Source organism: Alosa sapidissima, chromosome 16 (genome assembly GCF_018492685.1).
Source record: "Alosa sapidissima isolate fAloSap1 chromosome 16, fAloSap1.pri, whole genome shotgun sequence".
NCBI classification, from domain to species: domain Eukaryota; kingdom Metazoa; phylum Chordata; class Actinopteri; order Clupeiformes; family Clupeidae; genus Alosa; species Alosa sapidissima.
Window position 1 is genome coordinate 15492094 of NC_055972.1, and position 13290 is coordinate 15505383.

Genomic DNA, 13290 nt, shown 5'->3' on the forward strand with positions numbered 1-13290 from the left:
GGCCTAGGGCAGAACACATCTGAGCATTATTTGGCAACATGGACATGACGAGGCACTCAGAAGATGAGATGGTGTCAAACGTGATGTAACTTACTGCTGCCAGTAGAACCATGAAAGATAATGTAAATACCCTGGCAAAGTACAACACACCAAAGGGAACAAAATATACAAATAAAAAAAAACATAAATATTACATTCAATATTTCACTCAAAGAAATCCATATATATTTTATTCAATATTTCACTCAAAGAAATCCACAAATAATTAATTCATAAGTTTATTAACAAATGAATTCAACGAGGGAATAGCTGAAGCTTGTGGAGGTTGTTTTCAAGGTCGGACCTGAGTGCTTTGCTCAGTATAATTATTATGCTTGAAAGTTTTCATAATCGTAACCCAACAAAGGCTTGATGCAAGGTTCTTAAGAGATTAAAGGAAAAGTCATCAGTGACATTTACTATTAGCTGGCCTACTTAAGGTCACTCAAATCCTTTTGTTATTTGCATGTCATCTTAAGATAACATCTAATGCAAAAATAATACTTCATAATACCTGCTGCTTTTGTACTGGGACCACAGGCCTCTGTGTAAGATTAATTCAAGCTTGCATATTGCATGCTGATTTTCCAGAAGAGGTCCTTTAATGTTTGTGTGAATATTAGCACTATTGACAGATATAAGATACATATTTAATAGCCTTAATAGCTCTACAAATACTTCTGAAAGTAGGATGCACTCACTGATTCATCAGTTAATTTCAAGGTCTGTAAAACTTTTACGACCTACAAATGTAAGTCGATTATTTCGATCAAAAAGGCTTCCGATTCAGAGTTCAAATGAGGAATACTTGCCAAGTATCACCATGTTTAGAGGCCCATTCCCGCTGGATGCAATGGCAATCATGGAGGCAAATTATTCAACAGCTGAATGTGACACCAATAAACTAATTAATGCCATAGCATTTTTAAGCTTAAATACCCACACCACATATTGCTTGTATATGTGTTTGCCTTGCTTTGGGGAATGAACAACTGTTCATTTTTGTTAATATGTGAGGTAAATTATGTTTTTGCTGCATTCTCATCTAGGCTATGAGAAAATCAAATATATTAATGGGAACCAACAGATGGGGGTATTCTTGCTTTGTGTTTATCAAGGTTTTCACAGAACATAGCCTGGCTGCTATCCATGGTCCTGAAACAGTGCCATGGAAAGGGCTATTGAAGAATTCATGTTTTTGCCAAATGCACAAAGGTTTCTAAAGCAATTGGTAGGGTTTAATTGCCTTTGGCATGCTTGCCATCTGTGTCTTTCATTGGTTGATGCATATTGAGAAGGCCTAAAACAGGTACGCTAAAGAACAGGTTGTTTACTCCAGCCATTTCTAATTAATTTATTAGGGTATATTATTTTGCCTGCTGAGGTTAGCTAATTATACAGAGGAAATGTACAACTCATAAAATTGGCCTGCAATCTAACCACTGTGAGCATAAAATAAAAACACAAAATCAATGTAAAAGTCAATGTTTTAGTTTTGCAATCATACTTTGGGTGAAGCAGAGCATTTGCGTTGGGCATACAGGCACGGCTCACAGCTGGCACTTTACCAATTCTATTTGAGGACCAGAGCTAACTAGCTCAATCTTGGCCACCCAGAAAGTGTTAAGTACCATCACTTTATCTTATGCTTCTTTAAAATGTCAACAACTTGGCTACTGACCATAACATTATCAGATGAAATCCAGCCTAAGACAGCCATTCACAGAGCATCACATAAAAGACAGGTCAACTTGAACACGGTCTCAGACTATACGTCCACCTCTGCCTCAAGGCCAGAATCACCTACAATCAATCTCACCATCACCATACTATAAAGACGTCAGTGCAGAGACGTTATGCTTTCAATTGTATCAATTGGGCAGTCAAGCCTTTACTTCAGGAATGTTTGAGATATGAAGCCGTCACATGGACACTTGCAGATCACGCAAACCGTGTAAAGGAAAGAGACAGACTAAGCTAATCTTTTGAGTCCTCTAAGTTGCAGTAAGTGAGTAAATCATGGACCCTGATAATTCAATAAACGACCAGAAGGTTTACCATGCACTTGACACCATGTGGACAAGTCTAGAGGTCACCATATATAAACTAGATGCATCTGATTATATGTTCCTTTACTGCAGGTGTCCCGTCGTTTCCCACAGTGACCTAAAAATGAGATGAAGGAACGTCTGAGAGGTTTATGACTCCAACAACACTAAGGATGTCGGAAAAATCACAGGCATCAATCACATTTTATCACTTTGTGTCACTATGCGAACACCTTTTATGGGTCATGCCACACGGAGACAAGAGAAGTGCAAATTAAATTGACATGCGTTTCTGTGTTCCTAAACTAGATAGGAAACCCAGTCATGAGAAATCACAATTTGGACACAACACTAAAACACACTGAGTATTGGATATACACTATTTCACTCTAGGGTCAGTCATTTAGTCAGCAAGAAACAGTCAGCTGAAATGTAATAGCTACAACAATGATCTAAAGTGTAACGACACAAATGACTGTTGACAGTCTTATGTTTACTCACAGATGACCGCCTTAGCTCTTAGACTCATTTTTCCCCTTTAGAGGCCAAGAGCTTTTGTCTTATGACCCAAAAACACAGGAGTGATGCAGTGACTCACGGTTGAAAGTGACATGCCACAGCAAATTAACCCCCACCCATTAGACGCACTAGCCTGCACTTTTCTTGCCTTGACCTTCCATCTCTTTCGCCTGCCCTTCACACAGAAAAACAAGTGTCACACTACTGATCAGCAAAGTAAGACTGATCGTCATCTGGGCCCGTTAAAGGTAATTTAATGTGCCATTTACTTGCTACTACTCCCCTAAGTCATATTTCAGCTAGACCAATGCACCTCCTTCCCAAAACCCCTAGGCTTATACATCACGGTGTGCTTTTAATTCACAGAAATTATTTTTGAAAGGACAATTTATTTATGAAAGGCTCTTTAACTCCTGCAGAAACTCTAGATTAACATAAGCAATAATAATCCATCACCTGACGGGCCTGTCAGCCGCAACCCTTTTCCTGCTTAAATAGGAAATTTACACATACAGCCATTTTTCATAATTACGTTTCCACTTTACACTGCGAAGCACTGTACAAAAACTGAACCTCTTATCATCCAATGGATTCTTCTAATTCTTTTAAAATTGTAAAACTGCAACATGTTAGTTATGTTCTCTACTACAAGGTCTTTTACATGTAAATATTGTGTGTGTGTGTGTGTGTGTGTGTGTGTGTGTGTGTGTGTGTGTGTGTGTGTGTGTGTGTGTGTGTGTGTGTGTGTAGGCTATGGAACACTAGCTACACTAGCTACCAAACAATTCAAATGACTTGAATTAAAGAGGCAGAATTAAAGAGACCATTTGGACCACAAGGTGAGCCAAAGAGACAGGGCAAGGTGACTAAAAAAAAGACACAGGATATGGGACATAAAGGTGGAAAGGAAAATGAGAATGTAAGAAAGGAGAGAATGAGATAGAATGTGTGTGAGAGAGAGAGAGAGAGAGAGAGAGAGAGAGGATATGAGAGAGAGAGAGAAAGAGAGAGAGAGGATATGAGAGAGAGAGAGAGAGAGAGAAGATATGAGAGAGAGAGAAAGAGAGAGAGAGGATATGAGAGAGAGAGAAAGAGAGAGAGAGAGAAAAAGAGAGAGAGAGAGAGAGAGAGAATGGCAGAGAGCAGAGTACAGAAAGGAGGATGAGATGGAGGACAGTGATCGATGGCACGCTGGCAGCTTCCATTTGTCACTGTGTTATTGGAGGACGGGGGGCAAAATGGGGACTGATGGGATTGAAGAATTACATAACCAGCCTAAAGGTTCAGGGTCAGTCAGGGTGGACACCCTGAGCCCAGAGTGGGGCTGATAAGCCTGGACAGACGAGGAGATCGGTTCCCCATGGCAGATGCCCTATCCCTCACTGTCCACTTCATCCTCCCTGTGGACACTGGACAGTGTTGTCAGTGATGCGGACAGCTATTTATGCACTACATGTCTGTACAGTACAATGCCTAAATAGACACTGCAGTATGGAATAGTTTGCAGAATGCTGAAGAGACAACCATTTAACTGACTCAGAACACAGGATTTAGAGGGTCATATGTATTCATAGCACCTAGCACCACTTGGTCTCCTAATGAATTTAGCCAACGGGATAAAACTAATTATATCATTTTTGTAACATTCATGTAAATATTTATAGCACCTTGACAGTCCTGTACTAGCCACCATGTACCATTTATAGTACGATAAGAGTCATGAAACAATATGGTTACTAATAAATGATGCTAAGATGGTACTGGAAAAAAATCATGCAGAGTTTTGTATTTTTAGGTCATCACTGAATGAAAACACAGACGTAAAGTGAAGCAACATAAATTCAGTGTCCTTTCATTGGCTAACTTTGCCTGTTTGGATGTCGCTGTGATGGCCCTCTGTTTGTAGGGTATCCCAAAGGTATCCATATTTGCTGTGATGCTCAAAGTATACTTTTCTAATGACTCCAGAGCCTTTGGCTAAATTGGCTGGTACTCTTTGTGCCCTTGTGAATAAGTCACAGAGCATGCACATGATGAAATAAATTGTGGTACTATATATTATACCAACACAGTTTGGAAACTACAATTTTTAATGAAGAAAATGTGTTAATGGAATTGCCAGTCAACTGTAGCAATACATACTAGACTTCACTTCTCTAATTAATGTTCCTCTCAGCCATCTTCTAACACCTCTGCCTTATGCACAGTGCAGAGCAGTGGCTGGTGGAAAAATTAGATTATTACTTTCATGTGCCTTCTGACTAGTGGTTGTACAGTATGAGAGTTAGTTTGGCAACCCGAAGTCATAAACAATTTCAAACATAAACTTCACACCACACAGTCTTTCCAAAAAACAATGACAGAGAGATCAAAGTGATGAAGGAGTGGGATGTCGATCAGCATTCCGCTGAAGTTCAATTGAGCCTGGCTCTCTTCCTCCCTTTATTCCTTTTAATGACTGTGTCACAAGTTTTCACTGTAGTTAATATTTTCCCTCCGAAAAAATACAATCGGACACACTTAATTATCCACGCCACCCCCACCCAAACATTACCATCAGCTCCACAGCAGGGACGTGGGAGAAGCGATGGAACAGTGGCAGTGATGGATGGAAAGTGATGAAATGGAGGGAGCACATGCGCTACATGCTACTATCCTGCTGATATAAAGCTTGAGCTACAATGAACAGTTAGACCACATTTGCCCCAAGCTGTGATATAAAACAATGTTTAGCTGACTTAAAATAGACACATTAGTATTATTATCTTAACAGGACTGTGTGTTATTGCATCAAGCATGATGAACCATGTAGTGCCATATTGTGTCATCAATACATGGTAATTGGCATGAGATTGGTGTTAAAATTCACCAAAGTGAATTAAAATTCACTTTCTATCGTTTAGCATTTGATAATGTTCCGGATTAAGTCTTTCTGGAACAGTACGCTGTATGCTGGTTTGACATGGCAAAATATAGTATTGAATGGTATTCCTTTCATATCATACCATGAAATAGTGTGATATAGTATTAAGCCCATATCGCCCACCCCTAGAGTCTAGTATGCTTTATAGAATAGTGAAACATTGGTTTTATCTGATAAAATAGATTTACTATCTGGCATGTTTTACTCTGTATGGGGAAAGGCAGATGATATGGGGGAGTATAGGATAACTCAATGTCACAGAGATCATTTTACGTGACTTGAGTGAGATGTCTAGATGGAGAGTCTAGATGGAAATGTCAGAGGCTGAAGTCACAGAGCACTAAACGATAAAAAGAGCACATTCATATGAGATTAGGAATTTCAGAGGACTATATGAAAGTCCAATAAAAAGTTGGGAACACTATGCAGAGGTTACGAGGGAACAGATTTGAATGTGATTCCAGGCCCAACTGCCCTGAGCTGCCGACTTAATTAAGATATCCAGCAATAATTTTGTTAAGTTATTCCTGCAATCTCCCGCGTGGCACAGTTGCCAGTTTCATTTAGCCAGCATCGCAAAGTCCTAATTGTCCCAATTTCGAGAAAAAAGGGAATGTCATCCTTGACAATCACATAACAGTGAAAATAGAACGTGCCACTATGTGGCTGCAGTGTGAGTGAAAGCCTCTGATTTTATTCTGATTTGAAGGATCATGCCACTGACTGCCGAGTGTAACACCTGAGAAGCCTCCTGGAGGGCTTGTACTGGTGCATGGCCTTGCTCATTCAGCCTTCCTTATTCAGGTCACTCACAGCCCGGAACAGTATTTTTAAAAGGTGTAAAAAAAGTACATTCTAGTTACTAGAGCAGAGGTCTCCAACCTTTTTCCCTCCGTGAGCCACTTTGACAAAATGAACATGGCTAAGAGCTACTATGTTTTACATTAGTACTAGTGGCATGTGTACAACTGATCTTCACCTAAAACAGCGGAGTAACTTCATATGTGTTTTAAGGCTACTTTTATCTCCTTTTGCAGTGTGTTTGTAGAGTGTGAATTTGATTTGATAGGAATTTTAACAGGTTTACCACATGGTTGGGTTATCAAATTTATCAGCATTGTTCTTGAACCTTTTGGAGAGCTACTCAGAAACAGGTGGAGAGCTACTGGTAGCTTGCGCGCTACCTGTTGGAGACTCCTGTGCTAGAGTATAAAAAGTACACTTTTCGGGGCTGGCAGGATTTGAACTGAAAATGTGCAAAAAGGCAGATAATAGAGAGTGGGGAAAATCGACACAGGCAAAACAAACAAATAAACAAACAAAAAATGAAAGAAGCACATGCTGGTACATGGCATGCCTGGGTGTCAAATCTGGAGTCTGCTTCTTAAAGGTGTCTAAAGATAAGCCTTAACCAGAGTATAGCTCATGAGATAATCTCAACACAACCATTAATCAAGGCACACAAGGACCTATAAAAAGAGCAGCTACCTTATTTCCCATGTGGTTTGTAGGTTTTGTCTGTCCTGGGTGAAAGCCAAGCAAAGTAGCCATAAAATACCACATTCATAAAATTCTAAATCATGGCACGGTGATATAAGCTCATTCATAAGGACGATACGGCAGTGATCACTGAAACCCCATCTCAGCACTGCTGTGTTTCTGCCAATGGTGTCTCCAGAGAGCCAATGAAAATTGACCTGCTAAGGAGGTGATACATATTTAAGACCCACGCTTACTATAGACCTGCTTGAGTGCCAATGTGATGGAAACCAAAACTGAATGCCAGAAAGGTACAATACATCACTGTCCTGCTCTAAAACTAGTGCATCTTTCTGCATGCCAGTTCTCATTGAATAAAAACATTATTTTCCTTGCCTAAGTATCTGATGCAGTCTGAGATCCCCCATCTGAGATTTTAAAATAATCTCCAAACTTTTGTGATATTAGCTGACATTGTGTGCAGTGCACTGAAGTGCACCAAAACAAGCAAAGATGGTTGGTAAAACACTAATGATGAACATCAAGCATAGCGTTACGATAGGTTAGGGTCACATGGTAGGGCAAGCACTTACAGGCGGGGCTTCAGTGATGTCACTACCTGTGGCCTGATTTACCTGTGGTAAATTGAACACCTGTCCTCAACTTTTGGGAAGAAAATGTTTTGGCAGCAATTTGTTGTGCAAGGCCCAGCCGGAGCTGTGACCTGTTTGTCCCCGCATGTTGCCGCCATTTGTGGACTATATTTTGGCTTTGGAAAAGCACCATCAAATTATAACTAGAAAAGCATTTCCTGAAGGAAATACAGTGCATGAAAATGCAAAAAATATTATGTAAAATATCATACAGAGTAAAAACAAACTAGATGTACCGCAGAGCGGTACAAAATACGTCCAGCACATTTTTCACAATTTTCACAATTCTCACTGGTATCTGCTAGACAACAAGTACCAAAACATGATTAGTTCATAGATTTCACATGTAAAATTAATTTTATACAACCCCACCCCCATCTTGCCTGTTCATAATTCTGAGAAATTCTTGAATTGTGTGCATGTGTGCGTGTACACGTTTATGTTTATGTATGTGTGTGTGTGTGTGTGTGTGTGCTTGTGTGTTTGCCTGTGTATGTGTGTTGCATGCGTACATATGTCTACTGTGTGAGTATGTGTCATATGTATGATTACTGTGAATGTATGTGTGTGCGTGTGTATCTGTTTATGCACATGTGTGCACATGGAATGGGTTAACATGACCCCTGGAGGCAAACATACGGAAAAAATTGGTCATCCTAGGCCCTACGGATCTCAAGATATTCACAGAAAACCGTGTCTGCCCTACCCTCCTTTCAGGGGGTCCAGTACAGCGGGGGGGGGGGGGGGGGGGGGCTACAGATCAAAACGAAAAATGATGGTTCCATGCTATCCATGTGGGGTTACATGCCCACCAAGTTTCGTGTACCCCGGTCTTTCGGTGTCCCGGGAATCCTTGGTGTACGGTCACTAAATGTACACTTAAATTATTTTATTGTAAGGCCCCTCATGAACGAAAGTTCACAAAACTTGGCATGCATTCGGAGGGTGTCATAATGATCCTACACTTTCAATTTCGTCTTTTTTGTGTTTAACTAGGTGGCGCTATACATGAAATGAGTGGTTATGGAATGGGTTGACATGGCCCCTTGAGATCAACATACAAAAAAAAATGGTCCTCCTAAACCTTACGGTTCTCGAGATATTCACAGAAAACTGTGTCTGCCCTACCCTCCTTTCGGGGGGTGCAGTCCAGTGGGGGGGCTACAGATCAAAACGAAAAACGATGGTTCCATGCTATCCATATGGGGTTACATGCCCACCAAGTTTCGTCTACCCCGGTCTTTCAGTGTCCCGGGAATCCTTGACAGAAATTTGGACATGCGAAAAAAAAAAAAAAAAAAAAATCTGACTAAACCTACTGTATATGACCGCCGCTTCGCTGCGCGGCGGTCATAATAACTATGAATAAGGGGTAATTAGGAGCTTACATAGGGGAAATTCTTAATTAAGGCTCTAGTAAGGGTAGAATAAGGTCTTGCAGAATAAGGTATTAATTAGTGACTTATAATAACTAACAAATGGCTAGTATGCTACTAATATACATGTTAGTAAGCAGCTAATTAATGGTGAATATGCGTGTCTTAATATAAAGTGTTACCAACAGTTCTGTTAACTGTTAAAAGTTCAATCTCAAATAATGAATGGAAGTTTATGCTAGGAGTTTATGCCTCCGTACCACATGAATAATTGTTTTCCAGAAATAAATCACAAATTTCCGAATTGATGACTTGTAAATGGAGCCAACGGTTTTCGACAATACAGAGAAAAGGTCCAGTGAACACAGGGTTAATATGGTGGATGGTTATCCACACTAGAACATGTGGTCCTGTGTGCAGGATAGTGCTTTTATGAATCTCTCACTATGCATGCAGATGCTAACACAGTGCTGTAGTGCCACATAAAACTTCAACAGTAAAATACCCCTGATGGCCCCCATTAATGACTGAGAACAATGATACAGCATTGCTATCTGCTCTTAATGTAATATTAAATTTAGCGTTGCATTTTATGAAATACATCATAATACATGAAGAAAAAGAATTGACAATTTATTAGTAAGATAAACCCTTTGAGATGAATCATCTTGTTTTCAAGGAGGTCCTTGAAAAGTCAGTGATAGTGAGTTCCTGAAAAGCCACTACAAAGGACAAGGACGCTGATTACAGCTTAGGCTCAACTACATTACTACCACTTTTAAGGAAGTGTTTTGTGGACAGAGAGAAAAAAAGAAATTACCCCCTTTAAGAATCTTTTAGCTTTCAGGTAAGAAATATGATCAAGGGTACAGTCTTCCAGTTGTCCTACACTTGACAACAAGTATCTCTTGATCTCCCAGAAGCTAAACCACCGCTATCACTGCTGATGAATGACCTAAACAAGAACCTACAGTCATAACTTTCCCTGCATATGTAGTAGATACAGTGGAAACTGCATGTACGGCTTCAACAGTTTATCTTCTGACATCTGAAGTCATAGTCCAGCGAAATAGAGCCATGTCCCAGTGCGGCCAAGGTAACCCAGATAAAGGAGAATTCATTACCCTGTGGGACGGACACAGGGAGAAACATCATACCTACACATACGCCTGAGGCACATCAAGAGGCCTGGCACGCACTTTATCTACTGATGCCACACACACACGAGTCTGTTTAACAAAAAAAAGCAATATGGCAATATGAAGCTTGGCTGACGCCTTCCAAATAGCTCCTGATTCAATCTGACCACATGCTGTGCCTGCTGACAAAGGGATATGCTGAAAAGAATAGGTTTCACTGGCGCAAAAAAAAAAAACAACAAAATATATTTGAAATGTGCAGTGCAGAAAAAGCCTCAAATGCCACACATGAGTGCTTTCATAAGCAAAGGCAGACTGTGAGTCCACACACTGTTGCTGTTTGCATTGTTGTTTCAAGAGACCTTAGATAAGAAATGTCCTCCACATAACTCCTGGTGCTTTTTTCAAACCAGGAATTATATGAGTAAATAACAAAATCAGGGGCCGTATTCACAAAGCCTTTTATCTTACCACTAGGAGTACTCCTAAATTGCACTAAAAGATTTTAGCTAGGAGTTTTCTCTTAAAAGTTATTCACAAAGCCCTTCAGACCTACTCTTAGTAAGGAAAAATGACAACTCCTAAACTAAGAGTGAGTCTTCATTGCCATGGGCGGATTAGGAACTTTTGGGCCCTTGGGCTCAGATGTATTAAGGGCCCCCCACTTATTGTTGTATATGTGGGAGGGGGGGGTTGGGGGTCCTCCCCCAGAATTTTTTTAATTTGTTTGATGTAATTTCCTGTATTCTGGTGCATTTTGGGGATGGCCAATATTAAATTCAATCAGATTCATAGCCTACATCCTGATTTGTTGATATTGAGGCAATGATTCCCTGCAAAGGCTTGGGCTTTAAGGCCCCCTGACCCCTTGGGCCCCTGGGCCTGGGCCCGGTAGGCCTGTGCAGTAATCCATCCCTGTTCGTTGCTATGGATGATGTCATTACTCATGCACGAGTATTGTAACACGGGAATCCTTACGATGATGAGTGACAGGTTACAGGTCTGAGAATGTGTGCGCTACACAAGTAGTGCGAAGGACGGAAGATGAATAATAAACTGAACTTAATAAAAAGGCCTAGGTGAATAAAGAGTAAGGCAAAACAAATAGCCTACAGTAGCCTAATGAAACATACGGATTGATGCAGTATCTTTGCAACATTATTAAATTAATCTGTCACCATATGCCTATGCCTATGTTTGCAAAGAGGAGAACATTTTAATTTGATTCACAATGAGACATTACATTTAATTTACATGTTGACAATGAGCAGTTTTGGTTATTGGTGGTGTTATTGCATCCCTTAGTTATGCCTACAATGCAAAATTGTTCCCTCGTGATTGGAAGCTCCTGTAGCCGCATAGGATTTCAAAACATTGTGACGCGAAATGCCACAAAAAGCAGTTTGTGAATAGGTCTTAGTGAGTTAGGAGTCCTCTCGACTTCTTTTAAGCTGTCCCAGACTTAGGTGCTACTTTTAGGTCTAAAAGGCTTTGTGAATTACTTTTAGTGAAATAAATTAGGAGTCCTAAAGTTAGGAGTGACATGCCCATTATTTTTAGGAGTTGCTCCTAAATTCGCTAGTTAGGAGCTACTTTAAGCCTTAAAATTCTTTGTGAATACGGCCCCAGTTCTCTATTAATACCAGATAATGTGATTTTATTGAGAGTAGGCCCATTAAACACTGCTTATAGTTGTTGCTTGGTAATACGCTGTAATTTCCATGCTTTTATCTTTAATTTTCTTCTGGGCACCATCTGGGTATGTATTTAGCCAGTAACTGGTCAAACAGATTTAGACTTCTGTTTTGTGTGATTGAAATCATGCTTAAAAGGAAATTGCACATTTCTAAATCGCATACAGATAATAATGTTGTTTTCTGTGTTAATTAATATTATGGGGAATTATTCTAGCCATCTACACTTAGGACAAATAAAATGAGACAAATTGACAGAATCTCTAGAAAATCTGATGCCAAATTTGCATGAAAGCTGCTGTAACTGATTTGTATCAGTCAAAAAGCAGGCTAGTTCATGTCCCTTTGGAGGTGGGCGGTGATACACATTAACAGCATTAGTTTGATCTGTCTCTCCACGGGCCCAGCACCTCTACAGATCTCCACTGAATTGAATTGCACAGCAAGGCGCTCCGTTTGCATTCAAGCCTATGAGCTACCCACACTTACTCGCACACACATCCTTTTCATCTCACACAGCAACCAAGCCAGAGTGGAGAGACCTTGGTGAGGGCGGCTAAGGGTTTCTCACCAGGGGGATTGTTGGCATGTCAAGGCAGACAAACAGAACAGCAGCACAACTGATCTGTTTCTCTTTTTACTCTGGCACTAAACACTTCCTTCTGATAACAAGATAAAAAAAAACACAACAGTCTGCCCAACTGCAGAGATAGAGAGAGAGAGAGAGAGAGAGCGAGAGGAACACAATGTCATGCTGATGTCAAGAGAAATGGACTTCAACATATGTACTTAAAGGTGTATGTGCACACACACGCGTACACGCGCACACACACACACACACACACACACACACACACACACACACACACACTTTATTTGCATTACATACTGCATATAGCCTGTATAGACGTTTCAAATAGATTCAGGCCAAACCTTCAAAACACCATGGGTGTGTCTCAAGGGAAAATAACATAATACGATATGTCAGATTTGTATCCCATTATTATGTCCCAGCCTTTTCATGGTACAGTCTGAATGGTATGGCTCCTCTATAACAAAAAATTATTATACAACAGAATGCCTTTCAGACAGGCTTATTCAATCCCATTTTAATTGCATAAGCTATTAATTCTGTACAGTGATCTGAAAAGATTCTAAGCCAAAGTCTTCAAAGCAATGCTTTTTGCCATAAAGCTTTCAATGCAGGATAATAACTAATGAGTATTGTACTGTAGTATTAAAGGAAAATTTTCCACATAGATATCTGTTTCTAGATGGTATGTCAGTACGGAAAAAAAGGGTGTTACCTAGCTTGAATTACTGCAGCCAACAGCTAGAGCAGCATGGCAGCTATAGTGCTAAACTCTGGGGGCATGATTTTAAAGATGCCTCCTGAGTGTAGCACTGTTGCTGCTAGTTA

At 40.2% G+C, this 13290-nt stretch overlaps 1 protein-coding gene across 5 annotated transcripts in view; it reads right to left on the reverse strand.

Moving 5' to 3' along the window:
- The window catches only part of grid1a (glutamate receptor, ionotropic, delta 1a), a 251123-nt gene that overhangs the window by 68924 nt on the left and 168909 nt on the right, over positions 1-13290 (reverse strand). The gene's annotated exons all lie outside the window — the stretch shown is intronic.